This window comes from Colletes latitarsis, chromosome 1 (genome assembly GCF_051014445.1).
Source record: "Colletes latitarsis isolate SP2378_abdomen chromosome 1, iyColLati1, whole genome shotgun sequence".
In the NCBI taxonomy this organism is placed as follows: Eukaryota; Metazoa; Arthropoda; class Insecta; order Hymenoptera; family Colletidae; genus Colletes; species Colletes latitarsis.
The window spans coordinates 46171314-46188304 of NC_135134.1; the positions used below are offsets into that span (position 1 = coordinate 46171314).

Sequence of the window (16991 nt, forward strand, 5' to 3'; positions counted from 1 at the left end):
TAAAAACCAGACGAAGATCGATGATCATTGCTCGACGAATGATTCTTAGAATGAACACATGACTCCTAAGTTGAACATTTCTCCAACTTGGGGGATCCTTCTTGGAGACATCAAAGCGTGAAAGACATTTAAAAAACGACACGAGCTTCTAATGCTTTTTTTCGCTCGCTATAGATATCTATTGGTGACGTATTTATTTTTCGATCGTAGCATATCACCGAACGATCGAAAGCAGTAATCGACGATCGACGATTCGAGGAAAATTTAATGCTCGTCTATCGTATCGAAAATCTCGTCCGCCCATAACGCACCCGCGCTCCTGGGCCGCGTATCCCCTGAATCCGCGTCGATTCTTCAAAGTCTCCGCGGAGGCCGCGGTGTATACTTTCCAGTGCCAACTTTTATCTGATCCGCGTACGGCGAACGCACGATGCAGCAAGAGGAATGCGAGTTGAGCGTTCCTCCGGCGAACATCAGAGCGGAGAACAGGTTGGCGAATAAAGCAACGCGCCAGCTGTAAATCGCGCGTCGAAGCGCGAGATACGAGCTTAGCCCTGTCCCGCTTGACGTCCGACCAGCCGCCATAGAGATTGATCTCGCGCTTCCTTATGGCCGTCATCGTCGTCCTTACGATCGGAATTATTGTCTTGATCCGCGTCGCGGATACGCCTGGAATTCCTTGAAACGATCTGCCCCGAGGGCCAGGCCTCGTTTCCTCGCGCGCGATACGATTTCAGGGTTCACACTGTGCCCGTCTCTCGAACGCGTCAGAAAGGAAGATCGAGAGATTAGGATCCGCGACAAACGTAAGTTAGGTTTATTGACTAACGTTCTGTCCCTCCCTGAAAACTGCCTCGAAGACGTTACCCAATTACGTACGAGGTAGAAATACAATTTTTAAATTTGTTCACCATCGACGCGTCTTGGTCCAGAGTTGGTAAACTTAACGATTGATATTTGCTTTTTAGTCCAAAGAATTGACACAAGGATTAAAAATCATACCTTGCGTGCTCTTGATTGTAGCACAGAAAGGTAAGTATTACGCACTCTCCACTAATCGAAGCAGATTAATTAATACGCTAAAAACACACAGGATTTCTTTTTGCCTCGCACACTTGGACATGTCCCGACATAGTTCGGTTAATTTTGCATTCGTCATAAGCGGTATCTATTTAATTCAGCACCGACTTCGTATTTATTACATCGACGCCAACTGAATGAAATTCCTACATAATTAGTTCACGATTATTGTCGTCGGCGTGTCCAACTTCGTTCGAGCGAGACTTTCCATTTAATTGCACGCTGGACGCGAATTTTTCAAGCGTTTCGCAGAGACGCGTGATTTCGTCATCGCGCGTTAGATCGAGCGGACCGCTTTGCGCGCGGAAACGAGAAATCGACGACGAGAGAAGGTCCCGGCTCTCGAGGAGAGGGCAACGGAAAGAGACAAATTCGACGACAGAGGGGGGACGTGGAATCGAAGAAAGGGAGTAGGAGTGGTTATGTTGCGGCTAAATTTAGGCCCACGCGCGCATAAAACCACCTGTTGATTCCTGGCGAACTCGTGCGATCGCCATTATCGTCGCGAGGCAACCTGTGCGTCCGATAATTAGCGTCAACGTGAAAAGTGGACTCGCCATTTTCTGATACCGGTAAACTCGGGGACGTTCGACAAATCGTTTTGGGATTCGAAGCTTCCCCGATGTTTTCTATCGATCGTTACAGCGGCAATCTGCTGTTTTAGAATAAAAGTTTAACGACATTGTTCGCTATAGTGAAACGTGAACATTCTGGTCCTCTTACTACAATACCTACATTCGCGCTCTTGAAGGACCACAACACAAATTTTTACGCTTGACTGTTTGTCATAGTGGCGATTCTATGCCTGGATAACCTCATAATTACGATTACGTTCTGACCAAATTAAATTTAACCACACTTGTACACCACAGAAAAGTAGCTAACTTACTCTTTGTTAACAGGGTACTTAATGGTCTGATCTAAATGATTAGATTTACATAGAACACCATCGAACACTTTATGGTTTCTATAAGCCTTACAATCCTTTGTTCATTCACGCGAATACTGCACATGGTTTGATCGATGTTTTTAACCATTCAATTCTATCATTTAAATGTTCTTCACTTGGCATCTCCTTGTAATCATTCACAGTCAGTTTCGTACTTCATAACATTCAATTTTGTTCTTCTGTTTATCTTCTACACTTCTATCTCTTTATCAATGGGTATTTAATCTCGTGAATAAATAAATAAATAAAAAAATAAAGAATTTCAGATTAGTCAGATCGTGACAAAAGTAACATAAAATGTATCCATATCTCTTTGTTTTCTCATTTCACCGAGAATTACTATTGTTTTCGAAACCTACGGTTTTCCAGCCGATTTGTCGAACGTTCATTAAAGATTCGCAATGGCTATCTAAGCGACTGAAAGTCGTCCTTCGAAGAAGTCGAGAGTCTCGCGGTGGAAAGAACAATCCCAACGATGAGCCAACTTTCGAACAATGACAAAGGGAATCGGAATAGGGTGTTCTCGGTCCTAAATTTTGCAGTATTGTTCCGGCGTTGTTACGTCTGTTACCGTGGCTGTATCTCTCTACGGGGACCCTTTTTGTGGGGGCGAGGCTTTGACCTACGCCAAACAATGCCCGAGGAATAGTCAAACCACTCGAAGCGAACAATGCTGCGTCAGTGTTCGAGTGAAAAATGTCAAGGGTGGCTCGAGGGTGATTTCTCAGGGTTCGGGCTGCGTTAAACGATCGAAACGGAGCATCGATGGGCACCTGCTAAAAATTGAAAAGCCACCTTTAACCGCGGCTTTCACGAAAAGTCTGCGGGAAGTGCAGATCGCTGATACTTTCCCAAGGTAGTCCAAAAGGTTTCACACAGTTTCCGAATAATCTCCAGAATCGAGAAAGCCAATCTTCGTGGATCGATTTTTCGTAATAACAGTTAAAAGAATACAACGAAACATTTTAGAATGAAGTAATTTTAAAATTAGTTACGGTCGGAAACTTTATCTTAATTCGCGATTAATATCTTAATGCTTTATTGACAGTAGGATAATTTTGGTAAACGACAGATTCAGTGTTTCAGAGAAATTTCACAGACAGAAAGATTATTAACACCTACAGATATGGATATGGTTATTTAAAATTGTTCTTTAATTTTTGGATCTATTATATTCAATACTATTCAGAAGTAATTTTTATATGCCTTCTTCGAACGATCGAGAGTCGTTGAATTCTGTTACTCGTATTTGTTCATCGATACGTAAAAGCTAATTTGTTCCATATTCTGAAACGTAGTAAAAATCTCAACTGGGTCGGCTAGGAACGTCGTCGGAAGGGAAACGAATGTTTAAACAGCGTCTTGTGCTTTCTTCATCCCGGAACTACGGAGTTTACGTTTAGCATTCACATTTTTAAAGGAATCCCCGTTATTTTCACGTTGGCCTGGTATTTCACTTCGACCTTTAGTTACATAGAACGTCCGCCTCTTTCTTGGTTAATGGTACTCGGCCTTCTTGCTTTGAGACATAACCTCGGCCGAAGGATCTCTCGGTTGTCGATTCTTTGTCGAAGCGACCATGTTATTACAGATTTATGGTAAACGATTATCGTGCGATTCGCGGAAAAAGCGAACGATAGGTAGAATCTGTCGAAAAACCAACTTCCACGAAACTCTCGCGATCTATAGATTCTTCTTGGAAACCGAGTACACACGATGTATTTTCACGCCTGCCTAAGGTGGCTTTTACGTAACGCGATTCCACACTCTCGCGAACGTTGCACACCACGCTGGTACCAAGTACAATAACAGTAAACGTTATCGCGCTGTTTATTCCCGCAAACGGTGGACTTTGATTTATCTAAATGCTTTTGAAAAGTTCAAAAAATGCTAATTTTGTTTATTCAAACGACCGTATTCGTCGTATTACGAAGAAAAAGAAAATGTAAATCCAAGACAAATACGGGATCGAAGGACAAGGTTTGTGCATAACGTTGCTTTGCATATCAAACGAACTTAATTCTAAATTTACAATCCAATTTAAATACAAGGTGCACGAGAAAACGTTCGTATGTACAAGAAACTAACGAGTTTCATGTTTAAAAATGCACAGAAATGTTTAAAGCATATATCTACTAATTTAAAGAAAAACTTTCTATAGCTCCATTTATTTTCATAAAACGAGATCAATAATTGACAGACATAGCCTTCATAAAACTGCCTTCTTACAAACGTAAAGAAGAAAAATAAAAGATCGACCCAACTTCACGACGCGCAGTGTTCGAAAACGGCGATTTAGACGCAAAAAAGTCCAATTTTTTGATTATCTCCAATTATTTTATTATAGGTGTCATTAAGTTTGTAAATCCTTGAGAATCTTCATCTAGAAATTGTTTAAATAGGTTCATTTTTACTCAGAAACTCGACGTTTCTATTCTTCTTAAAAAACTATTTTTGCAGTTCATATTTCTCCCTCCAGAAAATAATGTCCAAAAATTCAAAATCCTTATTTTTCACCACAACGTCATGAAACTTTGGCATTTAATTTCTGAATACTATTACTTTCGAAAAAAAAATTGATTCTCTGACTGCCTGATCCCCTTAAGCTGCAGCTGAATAAGGAAGCCTTTGAAAAGGTCGCAGCGTCGACCTCGAACAAAAAGGTTCTCTGGAAACGTTTATCGGACATCTCTGGGGAACGTTGATCGCGAAGCGTGGTCCGACGCCCACCCGGTCCACGAAATTGGAGCATTTCGTGAAATCGGGGACCGCGAGGTTCGGTCCCGTTGTCCGTGGCGGCGAACATTTGGTGGAACACATGTTTTTTCCGAGTCCAGATGCACCGTGCGCAACCCTCAGGTGTAGAGGAACCGAGGGGGATCATGCGTGGCCGTGCATCCACACTCCGTAGCGTTCCGCGTAGCGACAAAGGCCCCGAGTCGTGGGGCCCCCTCTCGTCCGTGGCTCGGTGCGCGCGTAGAGAGATACCTAGCCGCTCTCTACCTGGCTAGAGAGGAGCAAAGTAGAGAAACCGAGGCGATCCACGGGAGAAGGACGAGAGGGGGCGAAGGAGGAAGGAGGGTGAGAGTCGACGGAGGCGCTCGGGGACGAGGCGGGGGGCTAGGAGTTGTCTTCTGGCCGGTCGAAGAGGGGTGGCGAGAGAGGCGAGGAAGTCTGACGGCAGCGGAGAAGAAGAAGAAGGTGGAGAGGCACTCCGGTGGTGGCGACTCCGATGCCGACGGTGGTGGTGGCGGTACCGTGCGCCGGTGGTGGTGGTAGAAGGTGGAAAGGGAGAGGCCCGAAGGTGCAGAGAGAGGCGAGGAGAGACTCCTGCCCAGCGTGGACCTGTACGTCGTTGCATGGCCGACCTGGAGACTCGCTCTCCGCAAGGTGAGACGCGCGGACCGAAGAGGAGGCCTCGAAAGATCGGCAGGAATTCTCGTGAAAGCCGCCTCTTCCTTTCACGCGCGTTGTTCAGCGCTCGCGCTCTTTCTCTCGTCGTACACCGTGGAATCGCGAGTGAACCGTGAAACGAACGGTGTACCGTATCGTGAAATCGTCGTCCGGTCGTTTAACGTCTCGTCGACGTTCCTCGCACGGGAGAGACGCTTCGATCGTGGGTGGAGACGACACCGACGACTTTACAGCAGTCTCCGGCGAAGGGAGCATCCGTACGCGTTGACAGAGGGAGGCTAGCCCAGGGCCCCCGGATGGTTGGTCTGGAACGACCGCGATAAACATTCGGATTTTACGCGTTCGTAGGAACGAACGAGGAATTCGTTGCTCCGCCGTGTGCTCCGGGAACTCGAGACGACCGAGAACGGGTTCGTCGAAGCGATGCCAGGCGGACGCCAGAGTGCGGCGTCAACGTGTTTGACAGTGATAACGCGTGCGCGCGTGCACCTCTTATCGGCCGCGTAAACTCGATCTCGCGTGGCACCGCGATCAGTTGATCTCGCGGACGCGCCTGCCCGGAGACGTCTGTCCGCTTTCTTTCGCGCGCGACGCGACTCGATTCCACGTGCACCGCGTTGCTCGTGTGAATTGCTACGAGAGTTCCGAGTGCGGTACACGCGTCGACGAAAAACGCCGGGGACACGCTTGTTTTGAAAAGTGAACGTTCGTTTCCTTGAAGTTTCGTACGTGCAGCGTGCCGAATGCCTCGCCTTGGATATTTCGTCGGCCGAATGATCGCCTCCGAATCGGTGAGTGACGTCGATTTTGCATTCCGAGAGCGTCGAGCTATCGTCGACTAGGAGAGTTATCAGCGTTCGCGCGGCGAAAGTTTCCGGAGAAACGACGGTCGAGACACGGTCTCTCCCCGGCCCGGTAGATCGACACGCCTTAACTTTTCTTACGTACATTCTTCCTCCGTGCAACACACGGGCCCCGGGAGTATCCGCGTCCACGCTTTTGCGCGGCATCGCCGAAACGCGAACGGTCGCGCGCGTTTTCGGTAAAAAAGTCTCGACATACCGGCGTTGCTTTTCAGTGAAAAGATTTATAAAGGGGACCGAGCGACGGCACTCGGTGTGTGCCGTGTTTCTTTCGCGAGATCGCGCGAGCTAGACTTTCACGTACCGGGGGCCGCGGACGCACGTTCGTCCCATAAATTCAGGCCCCCGGAACGTAAACAGATCCGCGGAACCATTTGTAGCCTGTCGCGGATACTGCGCGACCAGATATATCGGTTTTTACCGCGGACCCCGGAGTTCGAGCGCTCTTGATCATTTTGACACCGCGTCGGGGAAAAACCGGCCTCCCCGCGATCCGAATTAGCACTCGACCGACCTTACTCCGATTTCGCGTCGCGGTCGAGCCGCAATCCGATCGCCTTGTCAGAGGCGTATCGCGCCTAGGTGCTAACGGTGCACTCGATATTATAAACACGCTCGACCTCGACGCGTTTGAGCGTCGTATTAATTTTTCACCTCTTTACACGGAGGTTTCCTTCCTCCTCCGATAAAAGAAACTCCGCGTCGGTACCCAGGGTCTTCGAGCACCGCGAATTGCACAAGCCTGGAATTTCTTCTTCGCGGTCTCCCCAGGACTTCGGCCGGCTAATGTTTGCGGGATCGTCAGTAACCGCTGGAGACTTGAACGCCGGGGTAAGAAGCCCGTCGGCTTGCGTTGGCGGCAAAACGACCGTTTGAAAAACATCCGGCCCAGCGAGCATGTGACATCTGCCACTGCACCGGACCATTAGGTGGCTTACCTTTTCAAACTTCGGGACCCACGGGGAAAACGTAGAGTTGTCCACCTTTTTTCACCCCTCCTCCTCTGCTCGTCCCCGCGCGAGACTTACCCCTTGGTCGCTGCGAACGCCTGCATACACGGGGGACACTTTCGTTTCGGACTGTTCGTAGCTTCGTTAACGTTGTTAATGCGACGAGTTTATCGCCAAAATTGTTTTTAGTAAATTTAAGTACCAGAAATTTAACCCTTTGCACTCGTATTTATATTTGAGAAGGCTACCAGTCAACTTCTTTTTCATATTCGATCAAGATGAAAAGATTTTTATGGAAACATATTACAATTTAACTTGTCGGTTTAGTAAAAAAAATTAAATCTGCATCTCACCTCCTCTTGAACGGTGATCTCTGGAACAAAACCAATTAGCCAGGACAAAAGAGGAAAAATCTTTTATCTTTTAGTTATTTATTTTTAAGCTAGTCAACTTTAAGTAGACTCTCAATCTCAATTGAATTGTTTTACTTAATGTCCATTTTTACCCAAATTGGTAAATGGAAATCAACTTTCCTTTAAAGCATTTAAAAAATAATGAACTAATGGAGGTTTACATAAATTTTCAACCAATTACTTTGATATATATTAAACAATAATCCTTTTAAGGGTTAATAAGTGCAAAGAAAATGGGTTCGTTATTATTGATCTACAAGAATTATCCGGCTCCTTTAAGATTTACTAGAAATATAGAATGATTAATGACGGGAAGTCTCTCTATTAGCTCGAATAGAAGTCATTACATAGGTAGTACTATGATCACGCAATAATCTTTAGCGATTAAAAGGTTATTTACTACGCTTTACAGCCTGTCGATTCTCGGCGAAAGACCTATTTTATTTGCAAGCAATTTTCCAAATAATACCAGCAAACGCGTCAGTGGGTTAATCGAGCGTTTAAAGTAGCATCTGTTTCTATTAATACTTAAAAGCTGCAGTTTTCCCGCCACAATTGCTTGCATAATTTATAGTCGCCGCGTTTCTCCGAACCCGAACGCGATCTGTTCGAAAACTACAGAGCCCAGAGTTCGCGTCACGAAGTCGTTACAAATTTATTCCGCCGTGGACAAAGTCGGATACGTTGGTGCATGATTTATTAAAGTGGTCCAAACGAGGCCGATTAGGTCGCCAGTGTGCTAACGTTCGTCACGGTAACGATGCGTTTCGAGTTCTCGGTGATCGTTCGACGTCGGAATACCACGTTTGGGATGTCGTCTTATGGTTATGCGTACATATGGATGCGTCCACTCGTTCGAGTATGATGTAGGATGCGTTCGGTGTACCCGCGAACCATCACGAGAGAAAAAAATGTATTCTGCCTCGTCTAAGGACGCGCCTACTTTGAAACAGAGGAACATTAATCGGGTTCGTGTTGCGGGTCTCTCGGTCTGGGGGGGAAAAAGGAGGAAAAGATCACGAGGAATGACATTAGAATGTCATCCATACGATTAGAATAAGGTTCAACGCATCGCTGAAAATGCAGGAGACCCCGATGCTTTCACGTAATTTATGGAAAAATTCTTATTAATGCCCATAATATCGAGGTATATAGCCATGGGTGCCGGTGGAACCTCGGAATACCGATGACGCGCGTGACGCGCGCAGCCTACACGAAATTCTTCCGCTTTTTCTTCGTCGCCGAGCGTTTCCGTCGTTGCAATCGCCGAAGAAAATTGACTGTTAATGTAATCGATGTAACGTGCATTGTTAGCGACAGTTTCGACTCGCGGCGGACCATTATTTTCGCTGGAAAGACACGATCGGCGTCGTTGATAAATCAATTGCGCAATATCCATGCCCCTTAACGTTGACTTCGATCCTTTGATATCGCGCAATTTGTCACATCGACCAGTTTCTGGCGAACGTTGAGCCTAGGTACCGCATAATATCCTGCCTCGTAGGTGTGGTAACGTTTGATACTTTCGCGCAAAATCTGGTTCAAATAATTACGTTATCCTCCGCTCGCGCAAACGGAATAACAAATTTACAGATATCGGCGTTGCTCGAATACCAACCCTGTTAAAATGAAAAATTAACGAAAATGTGGACCCCGACCGGACGTTGGGAAATACGAAATTTTATGTAAAAATTTAGAAAATATTAATTGTGAAAAGTGGAACGTGGTTTCCAACGCCTCGCCTTTTATTCTCGAAAATATACTTTTTCACGGGAGCTGGCGGTCTTCACGGGGTTTTCAGGTACAATGCATTGGAGAGTCGACGGGCACCGTAGCTTTTCGACCATCGATGGGACACTTAAAACCCGTGCGCAGGCCCTTAAGGCCCATCTTAGTTAGAGGGTATTGACGTTGGATCTCTATGGGATGCCTTTCTATGGGATACCCCACCTGCTTTGGCGCGGCCTGAACGAGAAGAATACGTGGACAGAGGCGCAGGTTTGCGCGCATCGTTTCCATTTTTATAGACGGATCTCGAAAGATACAGTGCCTGCTGTCAGAAGAAATGTTACGTAATTCTGTACACGAGCCATCGACTTTCAGGCGCCATTAGTCGTTGTTGATAATCATCTTGCTGTAATTGGTACCTGCTAACTTCTTTAACGAAATCTATGACATCGTAATGAAGCTTCACGAAAGGCTTTATCGTCGAAGAAAGCTTTCTATAAGACTTATTATATAATTTATAAATTTGAATATCGTTTGAAACCCTCAAAATAGAGTCGACAACGTCTCGATTATTTACAAGGAAGAATTAAAAAACTGTTGCGTCACTGTAGGTTTACCAATCGCAATAACCAGTAATGCAAGAAAATAATTTCTAGCAACGGTATTTGCAGCTTTGAATCACTCGATAAATACCAGAGGTGACGCGTAACATTTTATATAATCATGATTCGCTGTTCGCCAATAACTATTGTCATTAGAAACTTCCAACGAGCATGAATTTGTGAAATTATCGACGGTTTCTTTTAAAAGTCGCGAGAAATACGTGTAATTTCAGACATTTCCAAGCGCCGCGCGACTTTTTACCGCGCTTCGGTATTGTTCGCGGCGATTGCGAAATTCTAGCGCTAATGACGACCATAATTCATCCGAACGACTGTTTGATAGCGCGATCGTTGGCAATGCGGCGCCGAGGAATTATTATTAAAGGCGAAAGAAAAGAAATTGGCGGCTTGTATCGTGGGCGTGAAACGGCTGACAAACAGAAACGTTTCTGGTGTCCAAATTAGCAAACTCGAGGAACGTAACGTATCGCTTCGATCATTGTACCCGTCCAGTTTGGGCCCAAATAAAGTTTCATCGCGGTCCGTAAATTTCGAGAAGCAGAAAATGGCGAAAACGGTGAATATCTCGTGCGTAAGAGCGAGTTTAATAATACGCTGTACCGTCTAAAAATCGTATCGAATCGTAGCCCCGTTAAATTTCGCAATCGACTCACTTTCACGACCCCCGACTCGCGTGCCGCGCCATAGTCGCGATCGTCGATTCGTTTTTCTCGCGTTTCTCGTTTGCGTTCGGGCAAGAAAAGAAAGCCTCGAGACGTTAGCGAATCGTTAACCGGTACGAATAATCGTCTGCCTATAATAGTCGATAGATGGCTGGTTGCACATCTCGGGAGATGCTGGAAGGTCCAGAGTCGAGGGAAAGGCGAGAGTGACGTCACCGGCAGGAATGAGGTTAAACCGACGCTAAAGTCGCGCTCGAACGGTTGCTATAACGTCCAACGTGGTGCAGGACGAGAGAGAGGGACATGGTCCTGCGGGTACTCTACACGGTGTCCCGGGACACCGTGCTTGAGATTTCCCGCGAGTCGAGCCAGCTCTCGAGGATCATAGATTCGCGATTGCATCACGAATATCTTCGATGCCGCGGCACCGCTATAATCGAGTCGATTTCTCGATGCTTCTTCCTCGATTTCGACGTGGATGCTCGCGGAATGCGATTACGATCCTCGAGACCCGAGTCTGGGCCTTTTCCCCGGCGATCGTGAACGCTTGCACGGCCGCAGAACGTGCAAGAGAAAATCGTTTTATAAGCGGAGAGTTCAACGATTGGCAATACCGTTTTTAACTCTGGGACTCGGGGTCGGCGACCTTTCGCGCGAAAAGACGGGAAAACGTACGTACAGAGACGATAGGTCGCGATACTTTCAGATATATTCCTACGTCATCGAGGAAAATAATTGTTGACATGAGATAGGAAACTAGGATAGTAGTACTTATTTTCTTAACTGCAGTAAAATTTGTGAATCTTATTCAAATTTCTTGAAAATTTCCACAATGAAAAGTCCTGACATCCATGGGTGTCATGGCACTTAAAACATTAAATATAATATTTTCTTTCATTATGGAATTAAGTCGAAGTTCATTGTTTCAATAGTAAGGAATGTTGATCGAACCACTTTTATGGAGGCAAAAATACTACGAAACTTTATTGGTCATTTCTACCATTTAATAAGGAATTAAATATAAATAACTTTTCGTTTGTAACTCGTAGAAAAATTGGAGTCTAAAGAATACAATGAAATATTTCACAATGTAGAAATAAAATCGCTACGCGTGGATCGTTAGATCCGAGAGTGAGATTTCAGTTATAAAATTCCGAGGACTGTGCCAAGAACGACGTCTTGGATAGCGTTCGAGACGAACGTTTGAACATCGAAGCGAGATAAGCGCAGCTTTATTAGTTGCTACTTACACCTGGCAGAACTCACGAACCACTGTTGGACAACGTTCTTATCTCTTATCATGGACGTTGCTCATAACGTTCCTACGTACACGGAGCAGTATTCCTACTGTCAGCATCTAAATGTTAATCTTCAGCGTATGCTTAGTACAAACATGCAACTGGCAACGGAACGAACGTGACGTAAAGCGTTTGAGGATACGGCCTCAACGATCCGTAAAAAAAAGAATCGTTTAAATTGGAATGCATCGATTATACGGTGAATTCGATGCAATTGACACGCTAACTGTAGTTAATTTGTACGGTACATGCTTCATTACGTATCATTTTATTTGTGTACTTATTGCACACACGAGCACTATGAGCCTAACATGAAAAATGAATAAACCGTTATTGTATTTTACATTTGACTGTTACCAGTCGAAAGAGCATAAAATTTCCTACAAACTCATACTATTTCAGTTTTTATAAATATGCAAGCAAGTGAAACATGTGTATAAAGAAAAGTACTCCATATTAGGGCAACTGACCACATTTCTTATTTAGAGAATCTTGCGAAGTTTCTGGAATTCTATGCAACGATTTCAAAGTCTCTGCTTTTACAATTTTTGATAGTTTCCAATCAACGAGGACGCGTTTCGATTTATAGACCGGCAGGGCGATATTTCGTCACGCTCGGAGGCGTGCCTATCCTCCGATCGCCGGAGTTTCTAGCGCGAGGTAAAATTCCGTAATTTCAGGACGCCGGGCGTCCAAAAGCTGGAACTTTTGAACCCGGGTGCTCTCACTACCGCTATCTCGGTGCAGCATCCGTGGAACCCTTTGTCTTAGCCAGAGCACGACTCGGAGCGCATAATATGCGGCCAGCCTCCGGAGAGGGCCCGGGTCTGTCGGGTATCTATCTACCAATACAGAGGGGTCCATCGTGTACCAAGTACATACCAACACGAGTTTCTCAGGCGGGCTTCTCTCTATCTACGGAGGATCTCCAGTCGTACGGACGAGCTCGTGCTGACCTCGGGGGCTAAAGATTACGAGGGCTCGCCACGACTAGAATTCAACCTCCGACGAGATGTATAGACGCATGCAACGTATCCAACCGCGGCAGTATATCCAGCCTTCGAGTACGTAGTTAAGCACCCAGGTCCGGTTGCAGAAGAATCTTATGACCGCGTATTTTTCCGCTGATGCGGCTCCAGTAGAGCGGGAACCGAGGGAAAGGAGTTATTACCTGTCGGTCTGATGCCTGCCATTTTTTTTTATTTTCCCTCGTTACTCCGTTCCCCCCCACGGTAACGAGGAACTTATGCAGAATTTCTACAGTTTTTAGGCGCTACTTACGGCGAAAACAATTCCTTGGGAAAGCGTTTGCATTCGAAATTAATAATATCGGATTGCATACATTGAATTTTCATGAATTTTACAATCAATTCCTCAAGAGGGAATTATAAATAAAAATAGTAGTGTCTATTACAGTACAATGTACAGTACGATGATGGAGTTTGAATTATTGGGAGAATCGACGTATCAAGTTTAGGGAAGTGAATCTTTGTCGAGTTTGACAACTTACTAGCTAATTGATTTTTGTGATTTTACATTTTACAATCTCAATATTGGAATTGCTGGCTCCCATAGCTGTATGTCATAAGTCCAGATAGGCTTGAGGATGATCTTGTATAATAATAACTTGTTTTCCATCTTTAGTTTAGAACGATCATCGATCAGCCAATACAGTTTTCCAACTTTAAGCCTGAATTGCAAATAACTCTGATAATGCCAGAGCCTTTTTGGATCACGCACTGAGCAAATTCGAAACGACTCGAAAAGGAGGCAGACGAAGCTGGAATTTGCACGAATTGCTGCGTTCACGCGAGCTCCGGAGGCTCCCCGTTCCAGAGACGGATCATTCGGTTCGCAGAATATCGTCGACCTTGCCGAACCTCGCCGTTTATCTCTTTTTCTGGCCGCGGTCAGAACTCACCTCGACACGCAATTTCGCGTACAATTGCACGTATCGCAATACCGTGCCTGGTGGAATCGATCGGTACCTCCGGCCACCCTCCGCGTACGAAACCTTTCCTGGTTTTGTTTTCGTCGGTACGTGCGCGGGACACGCGGTTGCGTACGTAGCGTGTTGCGTTTTAACGTGGGTCGGTCGGAATGAAAGGCGCACCGACGACCGATGGGTAGGTTGAGATACCTACTGTATCCACCTAAGAGCACGAACCGCTCATTGGCTCCGTAATTACGCCGATTACACCGAGTTTTTCTGATTGCAACGCGAGCTCACAGGGCCTACGCACGGTTCTGGCTCTCTTACGCAAATGAGCGGCCGCGCACGAAAGGAAAGCGATACGAGGCGGTGTTCGACCATCCGATAATTGATCCTGCGTGTCGCGGCTATCCAAGGTACACGCACGTAACAGTCATCGACGGAGCTTTTATTAGACGTTACGTTACTTATGCGACACCGGATCGTTGGATCTCGCGCGCGATCGACGGTACCGATCTTGTTCTTCGACCATGGAAGTTGTCCTAAGCGTCCCGATTATCGACTCGATTCCGACTCCATCGTACTTTTCGTGTTCCTATATCGTATTTTGTTCCACTAGGACATCGAATTTTTTACTACTGTAAAAAGCTAGCTTCATTTAATATTGCAATTTTATCATATAATTGTTTCAAGTAAATATAACCATCCATGTTTGATAATCAACGACTCTCTGGAAGATCGAGTATAATTATTGGACATTCACGAAAGAACACAAGACTGTCCAATATACACCTGACGTAAATTGAAAATATTGTTCTCTTATATGTTTGAACACTTTACCAGCAACATTACAGCATCACGCACGTCTTATATCAATGTCAAGTAAAAATAGTTTAGTAAACATAGTTTAAATAAAAACTGTCCACATTTGATAACGAACGACTCTCTGGAAGATCGAATATAGCCATTAACGAAAAAATGCATCGAGACTGCATGTTTGAACACTATCGACGTTATAACTGCATTACTTCACGAGGAATTCGACGATGTCGCTGAAATTGATGAGCACGTTGTGGTTATCATCTCTTTAAGATACCCATACTCGTGTCACGGATCATTAATTGCCAACCACAGATTTCTAATTGGACAGGTGATCGATCCAGCCTCAAACAGTATCGACTCTAGCATCTGAAACATTCATTACTCCAAATGAACTTTAAACGTCCAGTTGCATCAGGATAACCGATAGAAAACAAATCAGCTTAGTACATTCAATGTATATTTATCATGTCCAGTACATGTAATATACTTAATTCACGTCAGACGATACCAATTGCAATGTACTCGCTTGTACTCGGTATAATCTCGAATATCGAATGTAAATTTCTAACATGTACAACTTTTTCAATGAAAGTATGGACAAGTACAGGAGTAACTCGTATTTCGATCGCGAAAAGAATGCCAGTTTCGCGATTTTTGAGTTTCTAATCGCGACGAGAGCGTCGTTCCGTCGTGTACTGGATTCCGTAGTAAGTATTCGGCGTCCGGGCGCCCCATTAACGCAAATACGTCCCTGGGAAACCAGTTTGCGTCCGAACGGTGTAAAACCAGACGATTGATCGGTGCAGGGCCGCGAAACAGTCGCTTACATTGGCACGCGCGCTGCGCCGAGAACCGGAGTCGGACTCCCTAGGAACACGGTATCCGTCTTACAGCCGGAACACAACTCGACAAACGAGTATTCGAACGTACACACGCATACACGCGGTCGCGTACGCGCGGCAGTTTTTAATTTCCGTCTCCTTTATTTTCCTACACGATCGCGGTTTTTTCGTCTTTCGGCTCGCCGCGGCGTCGCGCGACGCACGTAACGTCACCAGCTCGCCGTTCCACTTCCAATCAATTAGCCACATCGGAGAACGAAACGGCCATACGAAGAATTTCGCTACTAATCGCCTTTCCACGAATGCGACTCGTTCGAACATATGACGGAAAATCCAGGATTTTACGACCGTGGTTTCGAGAAGCCACTCATACGTTCCGTGCATTAATCAGGTGTAAAAGCGTGGCGTCGAATAGCAAACAGCAATATATTTATAGAGAATATACTATTGTGGATCATTCGACACCCTTTCGTGGGTCTGAAAATTTTGCTCGTCGTTTGCTAGGGATACCCAACTCGTCGAGAAATATTTTTCTGCTCGTTTTCGTAGAAGGATGTCGACCATTTTAATTACTAATGCATTGTGTAGTACGATATAAATGTAAAAAGAAAGAAGTGTTTGCATTTATGATTATTCCATTGCAATTGTATTGCATTGATAAAGGAAAAATATTCAATGTTGCCAATTTCCTATTATAAAAATTGGTGGAGGTTGTGTAACGATCTGGGGTTGTTTTTTTGGACACAGCATTGATCCCTTGTACCAAATACAAAAAATAATGGACAGAAATATACAAACGTCTGAGAGACGCAAAAATGACCACATGCATTAAAAAAAATGCCAAACAATTGAACAAGTATTCCAAAAATTTCAATCGTCCAGAAAACAAAGCCAGCAAATATTAAAAATTTCAACGCTTGTAATTTACCAGGCGGAGGTACGGCCAATGGAAAAGTAAGATCGCGTTTTAAATTTGAGGTATAGGTGAAACGAGCGCGAAATTCGCGTTCGTCTACACGGTGTCCACATATGGCCGCCGTATCGGTCCCGTGGACACTCGAGGTTCGCCTGGAGAGTCCTTGACGCCCACCCTGTGTGTACAGTTCCTCGCCGCGTGTATCCCACGACGTGTCCGAGCGGAGACGAGCGACGCCAACGAGACGATCCCCTCGCCGCTTCCCCAATGCTGGCAAACAGTGCTAGCGTCCATTGTACAGGGAAACACTCGCGGCGCCTTGCATAATTGACCGACGCTTTTCACCCTTCTGCCCAGACTGTCACTGGACCATTGTTCGGGACTATTTCCGACGCGGCGGCGGTCATCGGCAAATTCGAAGGTCGTCGGGTCGTTTGCACGCCTTTGAACCAACTGCTGCAAGTACTGCTGCACCGACACCTTATGCAACGCGCAGAT

General features: G+C 45.4%; 1 protein-coding gene across 4 annotated transcripts in view; it reads left to right on the forward strand.

Annotated features, from left to right (window-relative positions):
- The window catches only part of Egfr (epidermal growth factor receptor), a 182079-nt gene that overhangs the window by 96362 nt on the left and 68726 nt on the right, over positions 1–16991 (forward strand). The window contains exon 1 of one of the 4 annotated variants that reach the window (XM_076776406.1): positions 5365–6234. The exons of the other annotated variants lie outside the window; for them this stretch is intronic. The gene's annotated coding sequence lies outside the window, so the exon portion shown is untranslated. Of the gene's footprint in view, positions 1–5364; positions 6235–16991 lie in introns of those variants that run through there. 4 annotated transcript variants of the gene reach the window in all.